The sequence below is a fragment of the Lagopus leucura genome, unplaced genomic scaffold (genome assembly GCF_019238085.1).
Source record: "Lagopus leucura isolate 7727_CA_CO unplaced genomic scaffold, USGS_WTPT01 Super-Scaffold_100034, whole genome shotgun sequence".
NCBI classification, from domain to species: domain Eukaryota; kingdom Metazoa; phylum Chordata; class Aves; order Galliformes; family Phasianidae; genus Lagopus; species Lagopus leucura.
This window is the reverse complement of record NW_024962283.1, coordinates 4,883,170-4,910,786: the sequence shown is the minus strand read 5'-3', so window position 1 is coordinate 4,910,786 and position 27,617 is coordinate 4,883,170.

Below are 27,617 nucleotides of genomic sequence, written 5' to 3'. Positions count from 1 at the left end.
CTTCATCTCTCCCTCCGCTGCTGCACATGGGGACAGCAGTGTCCTTGCAGGGGGCTTTGGGACACTGCTCAGCAGAGAGGGGCTCTTCGGCAAATGGCTCCCAGCATGAGAAATGATTTAGGGGAGACGGTTTGGAAGTCAGGATGATTAATGTGCGTGACTTCTCTGGCACGCTGGAAATGATAAATCAAAAAGGAATGGGGAAGCAGTGCATAAATTCAGAGGGTGTCTGCTCAGAGCTGTTAGGGGGAGCATGAGGCTCAGCCTGGCCCTCAGCACAGTGCCATGCTGTGGGTGCATGGGGCTGCCCAGCCCTAATGGGAGTGGAGCACTGCACTGGGAAAGTTCTGGAGCTGCTTCTGAGCATCTCCCAGCAAACCCAGGAACAGCCCTGGAAGATTAAGGAAGCAAAAGGCCCTTATGTCTAGAAAAAGAGAGAAGCAGAGGGGAAAGAAAGATTTTATTACTAAAATGTGCCAGAGAGACTCCTTAATAATGTCATTCATCTTTCTGTCAAATACGTCACACTAATGTAGTGAAAAGGAACTTTGAGAAGATGAATTAAGACTTAAATACATTAAAATGACTTAAGGAATATTTAAATACAATACAATTATTTATTTATTTATTTATTTTTGTAGGCTCATTCCATGCAGAAGTCTGTCTGATATTTCACAGGACAGCACAAAGCTGTGAAGTGCGCGTGCAGCTGTGCATAAGCAATGCCACTTCCAATAGAGGCAAGCCTTAAATCAGTCTTTTCTTTGGAGCAGAGATAAGCGGGATGCAATTAGCTGGCATGGAACTGGCGCCAGGAGTGAACATAAGAACTGAATTCCCCTGCAAATCTGCTGCATCCTCACTGCCCCTCGCAAGCTGCGGGGAGCATGGAGAGGGAGGGATTGTGCTTTGGCATTGGCTGTTTTTAAATTCCAGTCTGCTGGTAACCTTCACCCGCACACTTCCACCTGCTGCTTCCTCCAAAGGGATGTGCATTAACAAGGACATGTTTATTTTACTGTGCAAAAAATACACCGCCACTCTTTGCTATGGTTGCAGGAAGAGAGGGACAGCTTCGTTTGGGAGTTCTGAGCACGGTGGGCATGGGGTGACAGAGCTGTGCCAGCATAGCCGGGACAGGGGATGGCCACCACTGGGCAAAGAATGGCACAGAGATCAGTGCAGTGATATGGAATGAGCCCTCTCCATGCTTGGATGCCAGCTCCAAGCCTGCTAACCACACTGCAAGGGAGCACTGAGGACACATTGAGACCCCCCCTCCTCTCACAGCACCACGTCCGTTCTGTCTCTGAATGAATAAATCTGGAAGAAGAAAAAAAAAAGAAAAAAAAAAAAAAAAGGAAAAGAGAGAGGAGGAACAAGAAAAAAAATAAGAGAGAGAGAAAAAAAAAGAAAATTGCCTGGAGCTGCGTCTTGTTCTGCAATGTTAGGACTAAAAATAGCTCAGCAGAGACTTTCTGCCTATCGGTGCCGCGAGTGGAGCAGACGCCTCTCCTCCCTCTCAGAGGAACAGAAGTCTCTGCTTGTGCCTATTTATTTATTTATCTCATGGCAAGGGTCTCGGTTTACTTTCGGTTGGTTTTTGCTTCTCAACCCTAAGTGCTTCATCAGAGAGAAGGCGCAGAAGAACGGCGAGAGTAATTCAGCTGCTAGGAAGGAATAAAAGAAGGGGAGCGCTGCCAAAGAGCTGAAGTCGGTCAATGCGGGATGCGCCGTGCTGCAAAAATTGAACTTTCCTTCTGCCATACAGCGGCCTTTGAAAGCATTCAATTATCTCCCCGCGCCTATAGAAAATGTTGGAATTGCTTCCCAAAGTCTTTAAAGGCTCTGTCTCTGTGTAAAAGGTGCGCGGCAGCTCCGTGGCGGAGGAAATTAAAAACCCTCGACAACAATCTGTTTGTTTACCTGTGGAGCAGCGAGGGAGCCAGGTTCATCTGGAAACATCCTTGGCTGTGTCTGTGCTTGCTGCTGGCCGAGCAAGGAGCACTGCTGCACTGAAGGCATCATCTGAGGGCTCGTGGAGGGGAGGAGCAGGTGGATGAAGTGTGAATCCTGCATCACCAGGCAAAGGGAGCAAAGGGCAGTGTGCAGCTGATGTCCGGCAGGCGTGGAGCATGGAGAAGTTTCCCTGTCACAGAACCACAGAACGGCTCAGGTTGGAGGGGAGCTCAAAGCCCACCCAGTGCCACCCCCGGCCGTGGGCAGGGCTGCCCTCCACCAGCTCAGGCTGCCCAGGGCCCCATCCCACCTGGCCTGGAGTGCCTGCAGGGATGGGGCACCCATAGCTTTCTGGGCAGCAGTGCCAGCGCCTCACCGCCCTGACAAAAGGATTGCTTCCTCACAGCTAACCTACTTTAGCTTAGTTTAACATCAGCTCTCATGAAGTGTAAAGCCATCCTCCCTAGTCGTACCACTATCACAAAATGGTGCTCCCCCTCCTGCTTGTAAGCTCCCTTCAGATACTGGCAGACCATAACGAGGTCTCCCCACAGCCTTCTCTTCTCCAAGCTGAACAAGCCCAATGCTCAAGGAGTTCTCCTTGTCTTTGTCGTTGGGATTGCCCCAGCTCAAGTGCAGCACCTTCCACCTGGCCTTCTTAAACATCATCAGGTTCTCTCATGCCACTTTTTGAGCCTGTCCAGGTCCCTGAGAATGACGTTCCTCCCTTCTGTTCTTTGAACTGCACCTCTCAGCTCAGTGTCTTCACCTGGCACGTCAGCAGCTTGCAGAATTACGGCCGTCAGAGGTCACTGGGTTAAATGTAGCTGGATTTAGAGGAGATGCGTAATGTTATGATCGATAATAACGTTTGTAACCGCACATGGAAGTCAGGGCTAATCAGCCCTCACACCGTAGGTGACCAGCTAATGGTTGTGCAGGTCAGGAAGGGTCCCTCTGCCATGCAGGGCTGTGCAGTGACAATGGACACAGGCGGTGTCACCTCCCTTCGAAGGGCAGGACGCTGCTGGGGTGAGATGTCCCCTAACAGAGCTGTGCACCCATCATGCCATAATGTAATTAAACCCAATGCCAGACACCCTTGATTCAAAGCCACCTCGGGAGAGCTGCAAGGCAATGAATTGCAGCCTCTGACCCAGTGAGGTATGAGTGGGGTTCCAGCCTGCCTTAGCTGGGGCAGCACTGTGACACTGCCAGAACCCCAGCTCTGCAAGGAAGCCCGAAAGCAAGGAATGTCCTCCTGCTCTGAGACCAATCCCAAACTGGTGGGCAGCTGTCCCTTCCCCATTGCAGGAGGCAGCTTGGTGCCCCAGGTATCCCCATGGCTCCCAGTTCCCAAACCCATCAGAAAAGCATTTTCTTGCTTGGCCTCCCTGTCCCTAATGCTCAGCTGATATCACGACGGCAAATTGAGGGCGCAGAAATTTCAATGCAGCAGAGGCACACAGCACTGCTCTCAGCCTGGGTGACCTTCTTGCTGTCAGAAAACGCATCCCTTCTGCAAGTCTTCTGGCTGCAAACATCCCCCACAGCCAGCTTAAACGAGACGAGAGGCTTTCTCTGTACGGATCATGTCGTTAGGGCAAACTGCTTTTCTAAGATCACAATTCTCCAACTATTAAACTGCAGGTGCAGTAACTCCAGCTTTGTCTCCTCTCCTGGAGCTGGCTATTACTGAGCGCGCTCATTATTATACTGTGCAGAAATCCCTCTGAGTTATTCCAACATATAATACATGTCAAAATGCAGTGGTACCCCGTTGCCACGCTGCATGCATATTTATGGTGCATCATCCCAGGGTGGGCAGAGCAGTGCTGGGCAAGGACTTGCAAACATCGCCCTTCTGCACCATCAGTCTGCCCCACTTTCTTGTTGCTGTCTTATCTTTAGGTGCAGTCTCATGCCTGAAATGCAAGCTGATGAGTGAACAGATGTGACAAATAATGGGTGTATAATTGGTGTAACTTGTCAGAGGCATTCTGCTTGTGTGTGCTGCAGTCATGCTGCATTTTAGACTACCCTGATCTCCGACTTCTGTCTATACAGTGAGGATCTGAGCACACATCCGCATACAACTGCATGGAGAAAGAGAGTGAGAGCTCACACTTGTCTTTCAGCTGCTAATCAGGATGTGTTATCCCCCTGCCAGCTGAAGTTTGGGACAACATGACAGAACGCACCCATACAACATCATTTAAAGGCATCCTGCTGAGTTTAGATTTGATGCCCACTGTTTGCTGGAATGCAATCCAATACTTGGTGAAAAGCTAGCAGATTAGACACTATCTGAAAGCAAATGATTTGCAGTAGCCACAAACAGCTCCCTGAAAATCAGTTTTTAAAGTGGATCTAGGGAGGGAACACCAGTGCCTGCAGATCTCCTGGTCCTGGGCTGGGAACCACACACCTGACCTGCCCAGGGCTGCCATCTCTCTCCTCTCTTTCTCTTTAGCACAAACCCATTACTACATGTGATATATTTTTGGTCAACCTCAGATAAGTTTTCCCCTTTGCCTTTATTTTATGTCCTCTGCAGGATTTCATGAGCTTCAGAATATTTGGCTTTTTTTTTTTTTTTTTTTTTTTTTTTTTTTTTCCTATGATGCGCTTTATGAGATTTTAATTATTATTGTTTATTATTATTGTGTTTTAATTGTCTGCTCGGGCCCCTCTGCGCCCTTCAGTGAGCAATTTATAAAAAACATTATTTTTATTATTACTATTATTTGCACAGCTTTCTCACATCCTTCACATCTCCCCTCTGCCCCTTTACTTTTTTACAGGCCTAGATGACATCCCTTTATGCCTCCTCATAAGTCAGACCCCTGAACCTCTTCTCTGTGTTCCCACTGGATTTTAATGCTCTTTAGTTCTTCTTTTTAGGGAAGAGCTGCAGGGCCAGGCTGAACAAGAAGCAGGGCCCTGCACACGAGTGGGAGCACAGGCAGCACTCAGACACTGGGAGCAGCTGTGGGTGATGAGTGAGGTGTGAACAGAGAGGTGGTCCTGGAGATAAATAGGGGATTGGGGGCCCTTTCTTCTCTTGGGTTTGTCTGTTCTGCAGGTGTTGCTGAGGTGCTGAGTGACTCAGGAGCAAGTGGAGCCCCCAGGTAGGGAAGGGGAGCATGGCTGGGAGTACAAGGGGGGAATGTTTCTTTTTGCAGAGTGTTGGCATGTGCTAGGAGGCACTGAGCTGCCTGGCAATGTGGTCAGGTTGCTTCAGAAGCATGTGGTTTGGTGGTGCAGAGCTGTGCTGGTATCAGCACTGCCCAGGCTGGGCACCATGTACAGTGCATGTTCTGTGCATTGCTCCTCTTCCTCAGGCTCCATGGGAGCACATGTCCACCTGCAGGTGTGTTTTAGGTGCAGCTTTGTGCTGGAGGCTGTCCCTAGGTGAGCAGTGTTATTGAATCCCTATGGCCAGAGGCTCTTTAGTCTGGGCTGCAGTGCTGTGGAATCACAGCTCTGTGGCAGAGCTTTGATGTGCCCCAAGTGAAAGAAGTACATTGGGAAGAGTGCAAGGAGCCTGAGGAGGTGCATGTGGGTTGGTGTGCAGCAGGAGTGCATGCACTTAGCTGCCCTCTGGTTGGGGAGCAGCAGCCAGCAGAGCCTGAGTTCGTTCTTCCTTTGTGCTCACTCAATGAATTTCTCTGCTAATGAGTTTGTTGGCAGAAATGACTGCATGGGCAGCAGTTCTGATGTCAGCACCTGCTAGAAATGAATTTGAAGCTCAGAAAGGGGAAGGGTTCTGACCATGGCTGGAGGTGCGCCCAGGAAAGCCGCGGTGTCCAGCACCAGAATCCCCACCCTGGGTCAGCTGTGCCACCAATGGGGCAAAGGCACCAGGGAAAACGATCAAGTTTTGCTTACTGACAACTGGAAAAGGAAAATAGCGGGGAAAGCGCACGTTATTGTTTGCTAGATATCGTTTGCTGAGCTCTACTTTTGTTCTTTTATCGGAGGGCTAACCTGCGATAAGCGTGCGCTCCCTCTGCTATCTGCAGCAGCCAGAGCAGATTCATTTCCCTCCAAGCACAGGACTCGGAGCTGGTAGCTCTAATGAGGAGAAAGGCAAATCCAGCCAGGCAAGCACGTGTCTATTACACCTCTCTCAAAGAGAAGGTTTTTAGAGCTGGATTAAAGGGGTTTGTGGGAAGAAAGTCTTTGGGATTGGAGCTACGAACGGCTTTTTGAGCAAAACAAAAGCATTCATTTCTAAACCCCAAACTGTTTCATTAAACATGTTTGGGCTTTGTTTGTTGGTGTCGCAAGTGATAGGTTTGTATGGGCCTGAAAATTGAGGACTTCGAAGTGTTCCATCTTGGACTTCCAATGAAAAAGCAAATCCTATTAAAAGGTGATATGGAAGAATGAGAACAATTAAAAATTTATTTCCTTGGAGAAAAAAATATTAGAACTATTGAAGATAGAAGTTCATGTGTACATTCTCGGGTAAACTTCTCTCTTCTTTAAAGGTGTAAGATCTCTTCTGGTCTGAATAGAATAGCACAGGGGTCCTTTTGTGCCATTTGAAGCTGGGGAGGGAAGTCCGTCTGGAGAAGCAGCAGTGCTTTGCTAACGCCTGACATTTGAGGCAATCTGCCCTTTTCCAAAGGCAAACTCCTTAGAAGTATTTTCATGAGTGATAGAGATAATCAGGCTGAAATCCCAGCTCCCCTGAAATCAATGGACTCTCTTTCAGCAACCTTAATGGGGACAGTGCTTCTCTCCTAATCTCTGCCAGCAATGAATTAGCAGCAATGCAGGGCAGAGCTGCCAGGGGATGGGATCATGGCAATGCCACCTCTGCTCGTCCTCAGCCCTTCTGCAAGGAGCGTAAGGGGGAAAAAGTGAGGAGATGGACTGGGGACAGAACAGAACACACTGGATTGTGTATAGCTGATGGGTAACCACCGTGGCTGTGTAGCTCTGTAGTTGTGTTCTGTGGGGCTGCACTGTAGCCATGAATGCATACAGGAGGAGCTGCTTCTGGGGATGCTCACAGCTGCCCTGTATCCATCATTAATGATGGACCAAAACCCAGGGTTGGTATCCTGGCTGGACCTGTGGGGCTGGCAATCCCCCCACCCAGCTGCCATGCTCTGCCCGGGGAGGGATGAGCCAGCATGCTCTGGCTGCTCGCAGAGCCTTTGTAGCTGCCTGGTGGGGACGTGTAAACAGAAAGCTCTCCTGTGGCCCATTCCTAGGGGGGATTTTTGAGCTCTGTTGATAAAAAAAGCAATGTCTTTCATCCACACAGGCAGTGATTATACTCCAGCTGCTGAGAATCCCCTTGCCAAGGGGAACAGGATCCCTGCCCCACTGCGGCCAGGCTAAAATCTTTCTTCTATGTGGCACATCCTCTGGTTTTCATCCTGTTTCCAAGGGACAACAATCTGCAGAGCATAAGGTCGCTCTCAGCTCCCATTCAGAGGAGAGGCATGAAGAGGAAATGTATAGTGGTGCTGTGCTTTGTTCTCCTCCAAGCCCAGGCTGAAGTCCAGGCTGCCTTGGCTGCTGCCATACAAAGCTTGCAGCTACCATTGCTTCCTGCGCCCGGAGCTCAATGCAGCAGAGAGCAGTGCTGGGGTCTGGGCTGTGCAGCATGGCCAGAGTGTGCATTGATCCTGCTAACAAAGGGAGCGCATTTAGAACAAGGCAAAACTAAGCAGCCCTTTGTAAAGCGAAAGCAGCTGGCTCAACTAATTAAATGTTAAAAATACCAGCAAGATGAGCATACCAGAAAATAAACAGGCGTCACAGCCAGGATGGAAAGTGTTGGAAATGATCTATGCGTTTTGCTGTCCCTCTGTGTGCTTGTTTATATGGATGCTGGCAGTGGTGTGGCCACGCGCCTTTGTGTTTGTGTGCATGAGTTTCCATATTGATCTTTGCAGGGTTGTGCACGTAGACGCATAGGATGGTTTGGGTGGAAGGGAGCTGAAGGCCGCCTGGTGCCGCTCCCTGCAGCGCACAGGGACACCCACAGCTCAACAGTGCTCACAGCCCCGTCCAGCCTGACCTTGGCTGTCTGCAGGGACGGGGCACCACTGCCTCTCTGGGCAACCTGTGCAGTGCCTCATATCATCTGATGTCTTCTGTCTCTGTTTGATTATGCATCTGCCTTAGGGGTGCAGGATGCTGCTTCCTGAGCCCACTGTGGCTGCTGTGTGCCCCCCGGGTGCCCTTGCTCGTGGCACTGCTGCCCACAGGCATGTCGGTCCCAGCTGCATCTGCCAGAAGGCATTTCCATTAGGCTTTGTTTAATGGCCTGGGGTGGGGAGGGGTGAGGGGGTAAATATTTGCTGGCAGTGGTTTTGCAAATCGCCACTTTGCAGGGAGGAAATAAGAGCCATCCATTTGTGCTAGCACTATTAAAGATTTTCTATAAAGTGCCTACATTTCCAGTACAGCTGAATGAATTTCATTGCAGAAAACTGTTAGGGCAGAGAAGCACGGTGGAGGAAAATATCATATACAATGATTCACAAACACATAAAAATACCCTTCCCAGCTTGTCTGTTTCTCCACCACACAGCAAACACCTTATGACTCATTCTCAAACGTATGGGTGCATTTGGAAATGAAAGTTGGGTTTGAACATTAGTTGTTAAGACCTGGGATTAGTTCACTTGTCTACTTAGCTTCTAAAAGCCAGTATGCTAACTCAGCCTAAAACACATTTTGAGGCTGTCTTGGTCACTAAACAGCTTTAACAGCCACAGTGTTTTTCTACCTCAATGTTTTTTAATTTATTTCCAAGCTGAACACTGAAACAAAGCTTAATTCCTTGCATTGAATTAACCAGATACCTGAATGCTGGTAGGGAAAGGAAATCAACATTTGTCTTGGCAAGCACATTTAACTTCCAGGGTCGTAGTTCTTCCTGCAGACAAGCTGACAATGTTTAGATGTGAAAGTGAAGAGATGGAGGGTATCCATGGGGTGAGTGCAGTTGGGATGCCATCAGCTGGGAGTGGTGACCATCAAGGCATCAGAGCTATAAGGAGCCTCTGGTATGGTCTGTAACCAGGCATTAATGTGGCAGTTCTTATAAACACATCACCTCCCACCTTGGATGGGCCGTTAATGGGAAGTTGTAGCAGCTATTCTGCTGCCTGTCACACATGAAGGCAATACTGTGTAATGATGGCTGCAAAGCTGTAATGTAATTAATGTGTTAGTTGGCCAGGAGCATGCTGGTCTGCCCCCATAGCAAGTCATTTTTAGCAAAGTTTGAAACTGGCTCTTCCCAAAGCTGGGGATTATGCACTTCTTTGTGTTGCTGGATGCTCTTTAGCCTTTTCCTTGCAGTTGTAGCCTTGGCACTACTGGGCTCAGTCCCTGCCAGCAGCTGTGTTTGGATACGTGGGGGAGAGGCACAGTGTGGTGGCACAAGGAGACCTGTGTAGGAAACCAGCTCCAACAGATGCCACTTAATTCACAGCTTCAACAGAAGTTCAGGAAAGCTTGCTAACTGGCACTGCAGCTACGTGCGAGGCTGCAGCATCATCTCCTTGCGCTGCCAATGGGTAAAAGCAGCACAGCTGTGCTTACTGATGCTCTTGTGTGTGTTTAGTCTCATTTAATGACAGTGTGGGGCATTTTGGTACAAACACATGGATGATGTGACCACATTTCCATGATTACTCAGCTAACCGGTTGCTGCACCTAGTACAGCACGACGCCTGGAAATGCGGTTCTGGGCATCCAGGTATGGCTTCTATTAATGCTTTGGTGCCCTCTGAGGTTGGTTTTGTCCTGGACCATAAACAGGGATGGCAAGTGATGGAGGCATCTCTCTTGCATAAGCCAACAGCCAGCAGTGTAGCACTGGGGGCGTCAGAGAGAGCCGTAGGCCAGGGCAGCGCTTTCTCTGAATAATTTCACAGGACCTTTGTGAGAAGCACAAGCAGCTTGTGGGCAAAGAATCAAAATTCATAGAATAAATTATACGTGTTGAATTATTTGCCCAGCTTTGCTGATTATCTGCAGTTAGAAAAAAAGTTGGAGAGAGCTGAGCTCCTCTATGCATAAACAACATACGGGAGCCTTCAGTTGGATGAATGCTTGGTTTTTGGAGGAGAGAAGCTGCAGCCCTGGGGAGATGGGCTTTGTTTGGGCCCCACAGTGTGGGATCCAGCACGTGCTCCCCTCCCTGGGCTGTAGAGTGTGTTCATGGCATGGAGAGGCTTCACCCCAACATTAAGGCTGAGCGCTGCCTCTTAGAGAGGAATTGCAGTCCGACCATATATGTGAACATAAAGCTGTAGTTAACAGCTCAGTATGGTTTACCATGACATTACTTGGCTATCTACAGGTGTGATGATGTTCCTATGTGCAAAATGGATTTATTGTTTGTTAACTGAATGAAATGAGGTTTATGACATTATCTATACTGTTATGGACCACTTAACGTCATAAACAGCTCAGCATCACAGAGGCACTCCAATCACTGAGTGCTGCTTTTCAGCCCCACTGACCAGCAGTAGTGCCAACCTGCTTCCTAAGGCTGTAGGAGAGTGGCAGAGACCCATGGTGGTGAAGTGGGGCACTCTGAGGTACCAAAGGTTGACTTGCATGTTTCCAATTCACCTTTGAGGAACAAGGATGATCAGTGAATCCGTTGGTTTGCAACCACTGAACATGACCCTAAATATCCAGGTGTTGCTCCCAGCTCCATATGAGATGTTTTGTGTGCTTTGAGTTCAGTCAGGAGCATGCCCAGGGTTTTCAGCCCTGTGATGTCAAGGGATATAGTGGTATTCATCATGTATTTGACCAAACTTTAACTCATGCTAAAGAAGAGCAGCATGTGGTGGGTCAGCCTACTGAGGGTGTTTTATCGAACCCAATGATGAATCGCAACTTGATGACTTCCTCTACATCAATGGAGCTGAACTGGCTTGGGGAAACTGTTTGATTTAAGAAGAATAGGCCTAATTTTGGAAGTGCTTCACACCCATCAATCTAAGTGAAATTCATTTGTCTGAGGCACAGCTGATATGTCTCCCATTTACATAGTATTAAGTGCCTCAAAGTCCTTGATATATTGAAACTCACAGCAGAGGGGGGGAGAGGGCTAGCATTGCCATCCCCCTTTCACAGATGGAGAAAAGAATTCACAGTGTAATCAGATAAGTCACCAAGGAGGAGCCCACCCCAAAACCAAAGGGTTCGCAGCGCAGCTCTGGCAGCTTTAATGGGGAAATCTCACACATGGAATCCTGAAAAATGTATTTGTGGAGAGGTTTTTGTGGAGAGCCAGAGCAGACAAAGCAGCTGAGCGTATGTGTGGGCACGGCATAGAGCAGGAGAATGGACAGAAGGAGTCCTGAAAGTATTTTCTGACTCTGATTTAACGTGATTTTATGAAGTGTTTGGAATCGTGTCTGAAAGGCAGTGTTGGAAGGCAGACTGGGAATCACAGCGGTGTCTGATGGAAGAGATATTTAGAGGGAAGAGACATATGGCATCTTAAATAAAAAGAACCTACTCAGTGGTTAATCTCCACTTGAAAAACATCCAGGACAGACTCGTCCATCTAGCATCGCACACCCCGCCATGCAGCCTGCTGTCCAATGATGCAGACACTGCAGTTAATGCCGTGGCTTTCCTTTGCCCCTACCTGGGTTGGCCAGCTCCTCCATCGGATAGACCAGTGTGAAGCCTCACTACTGCTCTCTGTATGCTGCAGGTTATGGTCCAGTGTGAGATAAACAATGCTGTGGCTCAGTGATGAGGTAGGGCTTGGTTTTTATGCTTCCTCCCACCCAAGAGCTGAAATACCGAGTGATGAGTATTGATGGATGTGCACCGGGGGTCTGAGGTGAGCATGTTTGCTAATGGTGCCTGGGCTGTGAGCAGGAGGGGGCAGGAAGGCATGCACCTACCCCCAGGGAGCAGTGGTTGGGTTGAGGGAGAGGGAGGAGGAGAGGAAGCGACGGCAGTGTTCTGGGCTTTGCAAAGCACCCTGACTTCTCACAAGCTGCTGTTTTGCAAAGAAGAAGCAAGGTCGCACCAAGAAGGAATTCCTGGTTGGGCTTTAAGGAGTAGGGTTGGGGATCTCAGGAACTGGGGCTCCCCACCTCCCCCTGCTCTTGCAGAGAAGCCACCCTAGTGCAGAGAGTGATAATGGGGAGGGGGCACTCAGCCAACAGCCTCAGCCTCCTTCACAGCCCTGAAAGCTGAAGTAGTCCGGAAAAACAAGTGCCTCCTTCCCGCAACCCTCTGTGGGCACTTAGGACAATGATGAAATATTCTAGCAATCACTTAATGTTTATTTAATGCCAAAACTATCCCAGCCACTTTATAAACAAGCATGAGTAATGGGAGAGAGAGGGGAGCAGAAGTTTCTTTCTCTTCCTCTCAGATCTTCTGAGTATGCAGTTCTGCCTTGATTTATCCTTGTTGCAACCTTATTGACTTACTGGGGATGTAAATCAAGCAAACCAACACTTTACCCGGAATTCCAGTTATTTATACAGAGATTGAAAGGATATAATTACAGCTGCTAAATACGGCCAGGCAGAGAAGAGAGACACAGGTGTCCATCATCTTGGAGATTAGGGATGGAAAAGTCCACTCTGGCACCCTGCCCATCTCTGCGGATTAGAGCATTGCTTCTGCTCTGTGAGAGAGGATGCGGGAGCAGCAACCCTAGGCTGACACACAGAGCCTGGATACAATCAGAGCTTGGCAGTCCGTCCATCAGACTTCTGGAAAGGGCCTTGCAGTGACTCTATCATTCTCCATCTTGTACACTGAGTCGGCTCCGAGATGAGTTGAGGAGAGAGGCAACAGATAACTCCTACGTGTGGCTCCTTTCACATCTCAGATGGTGTTTCTTGTCTGGGATGCAATCACCCTGCTCACGCTATCAGTGTGCGTTGTGATATGCTGGCACTGATGGCTGCCCTTCCGTCAGTGAGGTGCTGGTGTTGTGCAAGACATTGCTGCTGATGCAGCACCTCCATAGCTCAGGATCTGTCCCAGGTGAACTCGCCTTAAGGCAACATACCCGTAAATCCTGCTCCTCCTACACACATCCTTGTAGCATTGAGTGCTGACCACTGATGGCATTGCCCCTCCGATGTGATCTCAGGTCACTGTGGGTTGCTCCTGCAGTGGGAGCAGGAGAACAGATGTGGGCCACAAAGATGGTCAGAAGGCTTCTCTCCTACGAAGACTGATGAAGTTGGGCTTGTTTCATTTGGAGAAGGCTGCAGAGAGTGCATTGTGGCCTTCCAGAACTTGAAGGAAGCTTACAAGCAGGAGGGAGAGTGACTGTATACATGGTTTGATAGTGACCCAACAAGGGAGAATGGGTTTAAACAGCAAGAGGGGAGATGTGGGTGAGCTGTGAGGAAGCAATCCTTTTGTCAGAGGGCAGTGAGGCGCTGGCCCTGCTGCCCAGAGAGCTGTGGGTGCCCCATCCCTGCAGGCACTCAAGGCCAGGTGAGATGGGGCCCTGGGCAGCCTGAGCTGGTGGGGGGCAGCCCTGCCCACGGCTGGTGCCTTTAAGGCCCCCTCCAACCTGAGTCATTCCGTGAAAATGATATGCTATGATACGATGTTGTCTTCCAGAGGAGGACAGGAGGGGTTAGGGACATGGCAGCAGCTGTGGATGGGCTATTGAAGTGCCTGCAAGATTCATGACATCATCTTCATTAGCTGATTCACTATGGCCACTTGGGAAAAGCTCCTGACAAGTGATTCAGGGTCCCAGTGAAAGCACGGTGTGGTCGGAGATGTCTCTGGCCACTGGCGATGTGCTGCCAGCAAACTTTCTTTGCTTCTCTTCGGGTGCTAAATTAGTCTCTCTCCACAGAGCAGCAATCTGCTGTTAATTAAAGAATATCTACGGAGGTGACAACAGCAGCCTGTATGCAGAGTACAACGCAGGAACGCTTCTCCCTCGTCGTGGCTCCGTGCTGGTGGCTCTCCCCAAGCAGAGCCCATGGCTGGGCTGTGTGGGGACATGCGGGCAGCCACGCATTCTGCCCACGCTACTGCTGCCCACGTCACCAGGATGGCACATTAAAATAAAACTGTTACATGCTCGAAGGGATTTCAGCTATGGATGAGATGGTGGGAAAGAGATTAATGGCGTTCCTTCCCCCCCTGGTACCTGCTTGACTGGCAGCTTGGGTAAAGAAGAGCCCACTCTAAATGCTCCCAGGGGCCCTGGGAGGAACTCATTACATCTAGACTGGCAGTAGCTGGCGGTTCTGCTTTGTGAGCTGTGAAACTAATGTTTATCCACCACTCAGTTAGACTCAGTGCCATTTAAGGAGTTGGGGGTATTAAGCAGGAAGAATGAGAAGGGTCTCACCTGGCATGCAGCTAAGCTGGACCTCTGGGAGGAGAGGAGAGTGGGACCAGTGTGAGCAGCGCAATGGGAGGAGGTGAACTGGGACCAATGTCATCCATGCCCTTGCTATGCCCCATCGCCCCCCTCCCGCTGATGCTACAGCAAGGTTTGTCTGCCTCTGGCAATGCCCCTGCACAGCCCCACTGCCAAACTGGCCTTCAGCTCAAGGCAGTCACTGATGTTTCACGTGTAAGTTGCCACCTACTTTAAGAGCATCCTTCTGATCCCTTGGAATCTCTTTTTTTTCTCCCAGCATTTGTAGTCATCTCCGTGTCTTCCTCCCTCTGGCAGCTGCAGGGGCAGCAACGCCATGCGCCCCAAAGCACAGCATCGTGACATGATCATGGGACTGGGCATGCAGCAGTGATCTGACAGAAGCTGAAGCTAAATCCCCAGGATGGGACAGGTCATGAGGACACAGAACGAAGGAGATCTCATGGTGGGGTGACCTGGGTGTGATTTCAGGGGGTACGACGTTCCTGTGTGCTATGATACAGACTTCCAAAATGCCCTTCTAGGACCCAAAGAGGAAAAACATCCAAAGTTTATAAATGTCAAGAAGGAAAGGAAGTGAGGATAACTAAATAGAAAGAGCATAACATCACCTTTAAGGCTACAAATGCAGGGTGCCGGACATGGCCTGAAAGCTGTCCCATGGATCTCACCTTCCCACTCCCCAAAGAGGTCTCTGCAGCTGTGACTGATGGCTGTTAGCAAGGCATCTCCCTGCAGGATGGGGGTTAGAGCAGGTTTCCAGAAGTGACTGCAGCTTCTGGGGACAGGAGCTGTGACAGGAAGCAGCAGAAGAGCCAAGCTGTGAGCCTGAGCATTGGATTTTAGGTTATTTCCAAATGTTTTAAATAAGAAAAAAAAAAATTGGCCCCCTACTGGCTTCTTTCTTAATCATCCTCAGCTGGCAAATACAAAGCAATGTTCCCGTTGTTACCGTTTTAGAAGCAGTAGGGAGAGGGTTGCTGCATGCCATACATCCTGCGTAATTACAGGGGCTGGCTGGAAATCTTCCACCTAAACGTTTTCTCACTGCAGAAAGGGATATCATCAAAAGTGCAAGTCTGCATGGGAAAGTGGAGGTGAAGAAACCTGACATTTCCAAGTCACAAATGTCTTCCCATTCCACTCCATGGGAAATGTCACTGTTTAGTTTTCCATTGTACTACATGGGAGGGGGGTGAAACCCAGACTGAAATATCTGCATCTGCTATGGGAAGGAGATGCTGATTTTTCAAAAGGAAATTGCATCGCAGAAATAGTTTAAAACCAAAAATAAATCCAGGGTTGTCAGAGTCTTCAGTATCTGTTTTAATTATTACTCTAGTGGGATTTTCTCAGAGATTATATTTCCACAGTGGTAACTGCTCTCATTTTATTTTATAGCCCAGGCTATTTGTTAGCTGTGAACGAGCAGGATCATCGTCAAGAGGAGTTCCTGTGTTCAGAAGCAGAGATGTTGGCTTTCATCTGTCCCTCAGGGTCCTGCAAAGCCCGTGGGTGTGCTGATGTCAGCAGCTCCTGCGCATGGCATAAAGGTGCTGGAGCGCAGTGCTGCAGCAGAGCATGCAGGCTGCAGGGTTGGTGCTTCATCATACCTGCAGGATTCGGCCCTTGTAAGTGGCACACGGACAGAGGGATGGAAATGGGATGCCAGGCGCAGCTCGCTGCAGCGCATCGCCCGCCTCTCTCCAGTCCCGTAATTTTTGCTGGGAAGTTTTACCTTTTAAATTTGTTACGTATATGCATCATCTGATTAATTATTGCCTCTCTGCGGGGAGGACTAGAGTTTATAGAGCAATATAGCACCAGTGTTAGCTTTATACACCCTCAAAGCCCAGAGGACGTTCAGTGGAGTACTTACGCGATGTTCTGTCGATAATAATGACTCAGCACTTGGCTGGTGTGGGGTCTATCAGAAGTGCTTTATTAACGTGGGCTGCTACATGCACCATGCAGAGCAGTGCGTGTGGGGCAAGCTTAGATTGCTGACCTGTCCTTCAGCACCAGGAATGCAGAAATAGCCACAATAAAACTCCCTTTACAGCCACATCCCTCAGTCAGCTGTGAGAGCCCTCTCCCTGAAGAAGTGTTCCCTTCCAGCAAACGATATTAGGAAGGTTGTAGAAGTGATTGGGGAAGGTACTGCAGCAGGACTAACAGCAATGAAATGCAGTTGAACATTTCCAGCGCTGAGTAAACCATATGTCTTCATAATTTGATTGTGCCCCGGTCCCTTAGGTGCCTCCCAGCTCTATTGAACACCGATGGAGTTATTTAGAATCATAAATAATATTATCAAAGAGGGTCTACCGGGTAAACAGAGTCAGTGTATAAATTGTTGGAGTGTGCTATTGATTGCTGTTAGCTGACTAATGAATTATTCTGTTTAAGGACCCATGGAAATAATGTTCAACATTTTTGAGGCGAGGGCCCTTTGAAGCATTTCCTCCCAGGGCTGCTCAGCTTTGCTGTTTTGGCCACTGCAGCCCTCCCAGCCTGCAGCCAGGGACTGCACCGAGCCCATGCAGTACGGTGGCCAGGGCTGGGGTGGGCAGGGAGATGTTTATTGAAGGTGGCAACTTGTCCTGGGCAATTCACCAAAAGATTTCCTAACCCTCGATCCTACTGCGTTCATCTTTTCCTCTTTGTTTTTCACCTGCATCCTTCCTCTGCTCCCCCCTGTCTTGCTGTGCAGGTGTTGGTCTATGGCAGTGCAGGGGACTCCCTTGGGTGTTCACCTGGAGCTGCCCTCAGACACTGCTGTTGCACCAAAAGCTGAGCACAGGTCTCCTGTACAGGTGGGAAGGGCTGAGCTTGCTCCAGGAGCCTCCTTCCAACCTATAGAGCTATGGAACCATAAAGCCAGGAAAAGACCACAAAGATCAACTAATCCAACCGTCAACTCATCCCCAGCATGTCCACAAACCGTGTTCATCAGTGCCACATTCTCACAGCTCTTGAACACCTCCAGGGACTCCACCACCTCCGTGGGCAACCTGTGTCAATGACCGCTTTTTTGGAGAAGAATTTTTTTCCTAATATCCAACCTGAACCACCCTTGGTGCAACTTGAGGCCATCACCTCTCATCACTGTTACCTGAGAGAAGAGGCTGGCACCCACCTTGCCACAACCTCCTTTCAGGGAGTTGCAGGCATTGACAAAGTCTCCTCTGAGCTCCTCTTCTCCTGACTCGCTACCTGAGGTTCCACACTCCCTGCTGGTGGGTTTCCCCATCCACACTGAACCTGGGGACCTCTTCTACCTGTTGCTGCTCCCACTTCCCAGGCTTGTGGCTGTTTGAGTTGTGGCAGACTGGAGCTCTTCCTCAGAGACACATTAGCTGTCTTAAGCCCTGCCCCAGAACGAGGTGAAATGAGCTCTCCTTTTTAACAGAATTTCCATTTTTTTCCCCCCCACCTGCATAATACATTCTGTTAAATTTACAGTTTTTCAGTCCCTTTGATGTAAGGCACTCAGAATGCTTCCCGACTGATCTTCCGCAGCGGTGCCTGAAGTGCTAACAGCAATGGTTTGGAATATGGCAGGGAACCAGGAAACAATTATCAGCATTTTAAAGGGAGGGACAGCATTAAGAAAGAGCTCATTTTAAAAGGAATTAAGCCATTAAAATATTTTTCTCCCTTTTGTCTGCTTTTTCAGTGACAAACTCATCAGAAAAGAGGTTATGCTGGCACATCCCTGCCTCCCTCCAGGTGAGCTGTCCCACACTGGAGAGAAGTGCTCCTAACAGGGGTGGGAAACAGCTGCTCATGGTTCTCCAGTATTCTTCACTTTGATGTAATGTAAACTGCACCTCCATGGCTGACCGCAGCTCAGTGGTCCCCAGCCCACGCTGGAGCCCATCTGAGCCTGCTGTGATGTGAGATGCCAGCATCCCTGCAGCCCTGAGCTCAGAATCCTACAGAGCTCCTTTTCGCACCCCCATCACTGTTTGATTGGTAGAAAATGAAAATATGCCTTAAAAGTTTCTAATTTTGTGCAATTTTCCCTCTGTGTTTTCCTTTGTGGTTTCAGAGCCTTTCAATTCTGCCTTCTCAGAAATGCCCGTGAAATGACCACGCTGGTACACAAAGCCTTAGTACAGTTGAGAGCTTTGGGGGCAGAGTTTCCTTTATTTGGAAACAAGCCCTCTGCACTCCAGGACTGCACTTGTCTACTAATCATACTGAATGTTTGCACAGAGATTGACCCATTCAGCAGCTTGTAATGAAAACTTCCATCTCAAGTTGCTTTCCATTTAGGAACCGATAATTTACACATTGCAAACCTTGTTTCCATCTTACATTTGGTATTGAAATGTCATAAGTTATTTAAAGTTGAAAGTAAAACAAAGTAATACTGTAATTCTGGCTGCCACAAATGCAAAGGTTTGGGGCTTTTGCTTGAGGAAGACGTGTGACACAAACGTGCATTATATGTGGCCCTGTGCTGCAGAGCTCTTGTGACGAAGTGGCGATACGCTGCATCTTGAATGCACTTGGGAGCTTACAAGCAGGTTTCATGTAGAGCATAATTTACTGTTACTAAAAAGCTGAACTGCTGGGATAGCGTTCCTGTGCACCATCCCTCCCCAGGTTAGTGCCTGGGTCTGTGCTGTGTGGTTTGCTGTTATCTGGTGCCCACCAGGGGCACTATGTGGGACGCGTGCTTTCCATGTGCCGCTGCTACCAGAGGAGACATTTGGGTTCTCAAGATTGGTGCTTCTCTCACCACAGCTCCATTGTTTCAGTGCATTGGTTTTCCTTCCCCCTGCCCTCTCCCAGCTGTGCTTGCTTCACTATTTTCCTTTGTTGCATCCATTTTCATGGCCCTTTTACAAGCCCAATTACTGAATCCACTTTTTTTCTCTGATACAACAGCACCTCTTTCTCCACTCTCTTTTCTTTCCTTCCTAAAGCTCATGAAGACACTTGGTCATAGCTATTGGTTTAGCATCAGTACGAGAAATCCAAGCATAAGGCTTGAATTTGAGCAAAAATTTGAGCACTGTCATGTCTTTACCAACAGGCAGGATCAGCCAGAGCCTCAGCTTGGTGTTTCCTCAGAACTACAGTGGGTTTGATCTTTAGAGGCAATTTATTTAGTTAATGAAGATCTTGTGGGTTCCTTGAGGCTGCCCACCACTCCTCATGGGGATGCATGAGTGCTCCATGGGTTCAAGGATAGGAAGGTGTTAAATCAAGCCACACAGGACCTTAATGTCCAGCATAATTCAGACCATTTAATTAGTGTCCCATGCTCGGCATGTTCGATAGTGTTTTCCCCCCAGGGAGAAGCGTACTGGCTCACATATATTGCCTGTTATCTTTCAAGTACTCAGAGCAGAATGCTTTTTCTGTAACCTCATCAAAGGATAAGCTAGGATTCAGATAAGCTTTTCAAGGAGGAAGTCAGGGTGATAATTTTCAGAGACTTCTGAATGTCACCTCCAATTTTCAGCTCCTCGATTGGAGCGGCCGTTTTGGGAAGCCACCCCGCTTCAGATATTGAAATGGGTGACCTGTGGGCTCGGGCCGTCTCAATTCCTGGTCATCCTCAGTCTGGTGGATCCGGAGTTGAAAGTGCTTGAGATTTCTGACTTTATAATAACACGGTTTCTCAGAAGTGCAAATTACAGAGGAATTGGTGCTAAACTCCCTATTAACTATCGAGTCCAAGAAATCCTCAGTGTCCCAAATTACCTGTCACTTTCTCTCTAACACGGCATAATTCTATCGCTTAGAAAAACAGCCGTAATTTGAAATTTCAGTGAAATTTCTAATTGAAGCCGTGGTTGGCATTGCAGGCGTGCTGTCCCTGCTCAGCACGCCTGGGGTGGGCTCCCTCCCCCCATCTGGCCCCAGCCACCAGGGCCAGCAGCTCATCAGGAGGGGTTGGGAAGGTCAGACCTTCTCAAAAGTCACTTATAAATATTTAGATCTGGGTAGAGGAAAACACAGAGCTGCCTCTGCTGCTGCCTTTCTTTTGTGAAAGCCTTCAAATGCAAGCCTTCTGCACTGGCTTTTATTTTCCCTTTATAGACTCACTGCTTTGTGTTTGGCAGCGGGCACAGAGACAGGTCAGTGCCTATAGGAGTGTGGGAGGAGTGTGTAGGTTGAAAGCTGGACACCTAGATGCATGGACAGGCAGGGGATGGCAGCTGGAAGCAATTAAAAGAAGCGCTTATAATGATGTGTGGGAGACACAGACCTCAGCTCCCAGTCAGGTGAGACTGGGAAATGGTTGTCCCATCTGGCACATCCCACCTCATCACCCTGTCCCCTGGTGAGATTGCACTTCTGCTCAGAACCATGTCAGTCAGGAGAAATTAGCTTAATGGAAAGGCTTTGAATATGGGAAGATGGGCAGTTTTCCGTACTGGGAAACGCAGGCAATGGCAGTGACAGCCTTGTAGGAAATTGGGTTCTGATGTCTGTGGGGAGATGTTTTGTTGGGAACAAGAAATGAGTTTTAGCAGCGCTTTCAGGAACGTGTTTTCGCCTGTGTCCAAATACAAAGACAAAAAGCAACGACCAAAATGATTTCTTCCTCAAAAAACACCGACTGGAAGGGACAGCAAGCACATAAGTTTGCTTTAGATGTGGGATTTCAACCTATTTTTGGTTTTATTTGCTCCTCTCTGTGCTCATCGCTGGCTGCCGCTGTTCTTTCCCTTTCTTCTCCTTCTACGCAATTCCCACAACTTTGAAACTGCTGCTTTGGACTTATTACAGCAGGGGAGAAAAACCAGGTCCCTCCAATCTGCTCACAAATGCACCACAACTTAAGTTTTTCTCCCCATGAATGGCAACATTGCTCAGCTGCCTTCTCTGGTAGGCTTTCAGCCACGTGTAAGCACACCAGTCTGGTTCATACACACTTAAAAACTCACTGCTTCCACAGCGAGTGGCACTGCTCCCAAGCCTAATTACTTTCTCTGGCCTTAACTCACCATTGATTTCCTATTTTCTGTTCCTCTGCTGTCCAAAGCTGTTTCCCTGCTGGTGCCCCTAACACAGGTGTGCTCCTTTTGCTCCTTATCATGGTGTGGATGGTATAAATGATGTTACCCAGCAGCTGTGCTGCTTGGTCCTGCTGCAGGTGGGGGCTGCAGTGGCGATGGGAATGCTGGCAAGGATGGGTACAGCTTGGGTGAGTCATTTTAATCTCATATCTTGTGTGTCAGAGAGCTGACGTGATCAGCAAGGGCTGTCTGGGGTGGGGATCCCTGGGGAAGGATGCTGGCAGGAGCTGAGGTTCTTACTGAAGTGTGTTGTCTGGCTTCTGGCTGCTGAGGGGGCTGTGGAGAGAAGGGGAAAGCAGCTCTCTTTGCAGAGCAATGCTCCCTGTGTAGGTGATAAGGCTCTGGCCTTTAGTGAGGGGTGCCACCTGTTGAGCTGGTTTTCTGCCTGCAAAGGAAAAGGCCCTCAAAAATCCTAAGCTAAAACTTCTGCAAGAATACATGCCTGTATCTGTATGTGTGTGCTCTGCCTTCCCCTGAGAGCTGCTCGAGTTCACAACAGCAGCTCCAGGACAGAGCTCAACAACAGCTTTGTGCCTTTTCTTCCCCTCTCTTTCCTTTCCTTTCTTTCCCCTCTTGGCCGAATCAATAATTAAGTGTATTCTAAGTAGTGCAGTTTTGCTTGAATTTTTCCATTTGGCTTGTGCATTAGTTGGGAATGAAATATTTAGAGGACAGAATATAGTAATAAAGCCAAGACACATTTTCTGCTGGTATATTTTATTTATTTTGTTTAATAATGAGGTTCTGTATCCATCTCTACCCCCTTCTGTATCAGTGGCTTTTTCCTCTTCCTCGTTCCTTTGGAGGCAAGAGATAATATCCCCCTTTTAAAAAAATAATAAAGTCAGGCTTGTCTGACAAATCAGGTCCTGTGCTCTGATGTTGTAAGTGTTCAAAGGAGCTTCCCAGAAGGCTCAGGGAGAGCACTAACCCAGTATCTCCTGCTAACCAGTGATTTGTTTGCAAGGGGAGAGCAATAGGAATTCCTACACTTAAGAAATATTTGTTACCTTGTGCTGAATGTTTAATAATTCCCTGAGAAGAGAATGGATCCTTTCCGTGTGCAAACAAAACGGAACGATCACTGTTGTCTCTTCTGTTCTTCTGCATGTTCATTCGTCCAGTATAAAAGGAGATATGGGCTGACTTGTATGGGGTGTTTGTGTTTCTGCTGCCTGTAGTTTTGAAAATATTTGTAAGAATTCGTTCCTTGGGGGGAGAGTCAGGAATAAATGACTGGGAAGCTGGAGCAGAGCAGAGGCCCTTGGGGCAGCACCAATCCCCTCGGTCATTGCTGCTGCCCCATGAAGGTGCGCTTAAAAAAGAGCGGAACAAAATGCCTCCAACCTTCTGTTTCAGGTGTGAAAGAGCTCAAGATAACTAATTATTTGCACAGCGTGCTTCTCGAGCTCTCCTGTGCTTCGGATAAGCACTTTGCATGCGTTTGAACTTGGAAAGGAGGAAAAAACATCATATTGTGTTGATCTGTTCTGGGTCTGGCTGTGTTTGAGAAGCCGATGCTGTCATCTCTAGCAAAGTGGAGGTGCCAAAAACTGATGTTTGTCTGCTACTTGTTCGGCCTGTTGCTGCATACCTGATGGAGGAGAGGCTTCCACAGGCTTTTAGATGTGCTTGGCTTGGTGGCTCTGGAGCACCACGATGCAGTGCGTGTGCTGCAAATGCTTACGAGGCCCAATCCTCACATTGCTCAAAGCAGGGGAGATGAGGACAATTCTGTTGAATTGATGTCACCATTCCAGCTGTTGCTTAGTTTTTGCATTGACCGTGGTCAGAAGCATCTTGAAGTCAGCTGGGTGGTTGTTTGGAGCTGTTCCCATTAGGCCTTGGGGGCTTAATGCCTCCATACCCGCCTTACCTTGGGTCAGCAAAGGGATTCTCACAGGGGATGCTGTGCTGAGCACATCTGAGTGATGCCTGCTTGCAAGAGTACTGCCTGTACATCATTATGTGCTGAGCATTCCCCTGCTCCTATGGATACAGCAAGGGCTGGCAGCCCACTGAGCTGGGGGCTACCCAGGGACCTTCCCCCCCTCCTCCCCCCTTTCTGGCTCTGCACTGCCACGTGTGAAACATGGTGGGACCAGTGGAGCATCAGGCTGCTTCTGGAACACGCCTGCGGTCCCTGGCAGCCTTAGATTGTAATTTCCTTGTATCTGCTGGCTTGAATCTTGATCCTATTCTGAGCAGCACAGGGGGAGCTTGTTTCCCTTCTATTACCAATACCATGGACAAAAGCGTTGCTGTTAACTCTCCGAGCAAGTTCGGAGGCAGTGCTGAGTTAAGCAAGGCTGAGGATAGAAGCAGGGCTCGGCGCTAATAGGTCTCGCTGGCAGGCAGGAGGAACTCCTCCTCGTCGGCTCTTTGTAGTTAATTCTTGATAATAGTCCTCCCATTGTTAATATTGTTGTTAAACTCCTGCATTCTCGCCGAGTGAAAGCTAATTATAATAATTAACAGGGAACTCGTGAACTTGTCAAACTGGTAATTATAAACCACGGGGACTTTTATCATTAAGAGATGCCATTCAGGAGTCGGGGGGGATGATTCCGTGTGTGCCTGAGATGAGTCGCAGCGCTGCCCAGCTCTCTGCAGACCCACGTTGCCGTCCTCCAGAGATGATCCACCCCATGCCCTGGCTGAGCAGGGAGTTGGTGTAGCAGCTCCAAAATAACCAAATGTTGAAGGGAAAAGCTGCCCTGCAGATCTGCCAGCGCCCTGGGACAGCTGCTGTCCCTTTGGCTTTCCCTGCACAGTGCTCTACCTGTAGAGTTGTCCTTTCTCTTCCCACCCCTCCCATGTACTTCCTCTTCCACCTCCTGCTGCTCCCACAAATTCTTTCTGAGGGTCCAGAGTGCATTATTCAGTAAAAGAAGCCATTTGCTTGGAGGGACTGTTTATAGAGTTGCCAGAATAAATTATATGTTTCACTCTGCTTGCACTATATTTTCGCTACACGTGCACATTTGTATGTGCACAGTTTCTGATGGAACAAGAATAACAGAGCATTTTTGCTTTGACTTGATCCAAGCACAAAGGCTTGGAGCAGAGCAGAGCTCAGGAGGCCTGGCTCACCCCCAGGAAGCGGCTGCAGCAGAGCCTGCAATTTGGGGATGGGCAGCGAGGAAGGCAGGAGCTGATTTCCAGATTAACCCACATACTTCTGCCAGGCTGTGCTGAGGGCTGGGGATCTCTCACTAACAGCAGTGTGGGCACTAGGGGAGAAGCATCCATCATCCTACAGCATGCAATGGTGCCTATGTTCAGGCTGATCAGAACTGGTGAGAAAGCAGACAGATACTCGAACTTAAATCTCACCATTCAGCTCTCATTCGGCCTGTTTGGGCTGGCTTTTCTTTGAGAGATGCTTACTGCAGGATCTCCTGCTTCCTCCTTGCTGGGTGCTCAAATGGGATGCCTGTGGGGCCCTGGGAGCTTTGTGTTTGCTGGGGAAGCATCCCCTCTTGTGCTGAGCCTGGGTCCCAGCCCTGCCCTGCTCAGCAGCATTGCTTCTCACCCTCCCGCGTCACAGCTCGCTTGGCAAGTTTGCTCCGTTATTCTCCAAGTTTCCTCTCGTGTCTATTGTGATTTTTCTCTCCTGGACAGTAAACAACAAATGGTCCTTTTCACCCAAGAGATAAGATTGTTCATCTTCCAAAGTCACCGGCACTTGTGCGTCGGGTCTGGAGCAGTTTGAATAATGAGCCTTCGGGAGAACTCGTGTTTCTCTCCGTGTCCTTTTCTTAACAAAGACCTGAGGCTCCCCAGGCAGCGGTGGCTCCGCCAGGCACAGAATGCGACAGGGGCTGCTTCTGAAGGGCACAAGTTACAGAGAAGATTTTCTTCTTTTCTCCTCCACTTCTCCAATTGTACTTTTGTCAGGCACAGTCACCAAACAATTGCTCCTTTACAGAGAAATTCCCACCAGGAGCGACGCAAACGTTGCTGTGCAGATCCCCCTCCTCCCTTACAAGCTGCTATCTCGCAGTGCCTCACGTTTACATTTCAATCAAAAAAAAGCAAAGCGGAACTTTCTTGTGTCCTGAAAGCCTTTCTTTTTTGGCTTTTTAATGTTGCATTTCCTCATCTCTTCTTTAGCACATCCCAGCCGCACAGCTCCTGCACCCTCCTCCGCTCTTCCCAGCTCTGCTGGTTGCTGCACTCCTGCATCCCCTTGCAGCATCCCAGGGAAAGGATGCTTTTCTCTCTTGTCTCAGTGAAGGCCCTGAAAGAGGTCTTTGTGACCAGAAAAACCCTGTGGCAGGCAGAAGGGTGGCTGTTAGCAGCCACTCCATCACTTTCCCTCGCTGTGTTGAGAGCTCATTGACATACTGCAAGCACGGTAACCTAGCACCATGCTGGGAGAGGTGGTTGTGGGGAAAGCACTTCTATTCATGCTTAAGATCATCCACTGCCAGGCTCTGTTTAAGCACCTGCTTAACCATCCTCACTTCCATGGCTGATGAGATGTGCTTTAAGTCTCATCTCACCTTCTCCACTGGCTCTAACTCCATGCAGGCACCTGCAGTGTTGCAGAGCACGGTGTCCTTTGCCAGAGGAGCAGCACGATGAGCTGCTTTCCTGACTGCAAAACTTCCCTGGCTTGGCTGAAAAGGCAGCTGGAAAAACCCCTTTGAGAGCTGCATTGCACTGTGCATTGGCAACTGTTGCTTGGAACTGGAGCCTGCTGGAGCCCTGAAAATAGTCACCAAAATATGCAGATTATAAAATAACGGAGGGCTCTCACTCAGAAGTGAGGCAGTAAGAATGCAATTCGTTCTCCCTGCTTTGTGGTACAGCCACAGAAAAGGAAGAAGTGCTTTGTTTCCTGGCTGCTGAATGGATGAAGCTGGATCTGAAACATCAAGCTGGGTTTTTCTTCCATATGTGTCCTTCAGAGCCTTGAGCCTGTTGATCATCCCCATTCTTTGTGCAGCATGGCCTGCGCTGAGATCCCTGCACTGTCCGTAGCAGTGCTGAAAGGATGCAGCAATGCAGGAAGGCATTGGTGCCATGCAGTACTGGAGTTGTGGGACAGACTGGAGGAGGAAAGGAGTCTGCGTGCTCACATCATTGGATTAGTGTCCACAAAGGCTGCTGCAGGAGCCCCTCTCTGGCTGAAGTGCAGCGCAGTGGCCTGGTGCAGAGCCATTGGAACAGCACATTTGAGCATTTAAAATACATTAAAGGAGCACTTCCTTTGAAGTGGGAAACTATTTCTATTTAATCAGAGAGAAACAACTTCTCAAAAGATTTCTTTTTTCCCCCCACTTCTTTACCTTCAACTGTCTGGCTTCTCCTGTGGATAGTACCATGAATAAAACATGCATATCCCAATTAAATCTTGATTTAATTTCCCTTCTTTGCAAAGCTGATGAACTCGAGTGCTTTCATAAAGACATGAACATTAGCATTCTTTTGTGATATGCAAGCCAGTCAGAGAAACAAGGGACTCCAATCATCACTCCCATCTTTTGGCCTTGCCGGGCTCTGTGCTGACTTGGGGAAGAAACCCTCAGCTGAAATAAATCCAGCAATGGCTGTGACCAGCCCAGTGAAAGTGGGCAGCTGAGATGTGGGCACAACAGCTGAGAATGGGAAGAGGAGTGCAGAACCAATGCTTTGCTTCACACCAGCTGTGCTGCTGCAGTTGCATCACGGAATGGTTTGAGGTGGAAGGGAGCATCAAGGGCCACCTGGTGCCGCTCCCTGCAGCGCACAGGGACACCCACAGCTCAGCAGTGCTCACAGCCCCGTCCAGCCTGACCTTGGCTGTCACCTCTCTTCTCCATGCTGCTCAGCCCCAGCTCTCGGCCTGTCCTCGCAGGGAGGGCTTCCATCCCTGCCGCCATTTCTGTGTCCCTCCTCTGGCCGCGCTCCAGCAGCTCCACGTCTCTCCTGCCCTGAGGACTCCACCTGTGGACGCAGTGCTCCAGGTGAGCTGTCACAGCACAGCAGAGGGGCAGGAGCACCTCCCTGGGGAAAACAAGAATGGATGCACAGCGCTGAAGCTGCTCTCCTTACTTCTCCAGGTGCCTGAGAAGTTGTGGTGAAACCCACTTCCTTGAGAGTTTCATTGTTTTCTTTCTGGTAGATAAGGAACAGCTTCTAAATGATCACTTTGCTGCTGCAATGGAGTAGGAGCTGTTATTTACTGCGCTCCTGAAGTCTCCTCAGTTTAAAAGCAGAAAACAAAGACTGCTGTAATA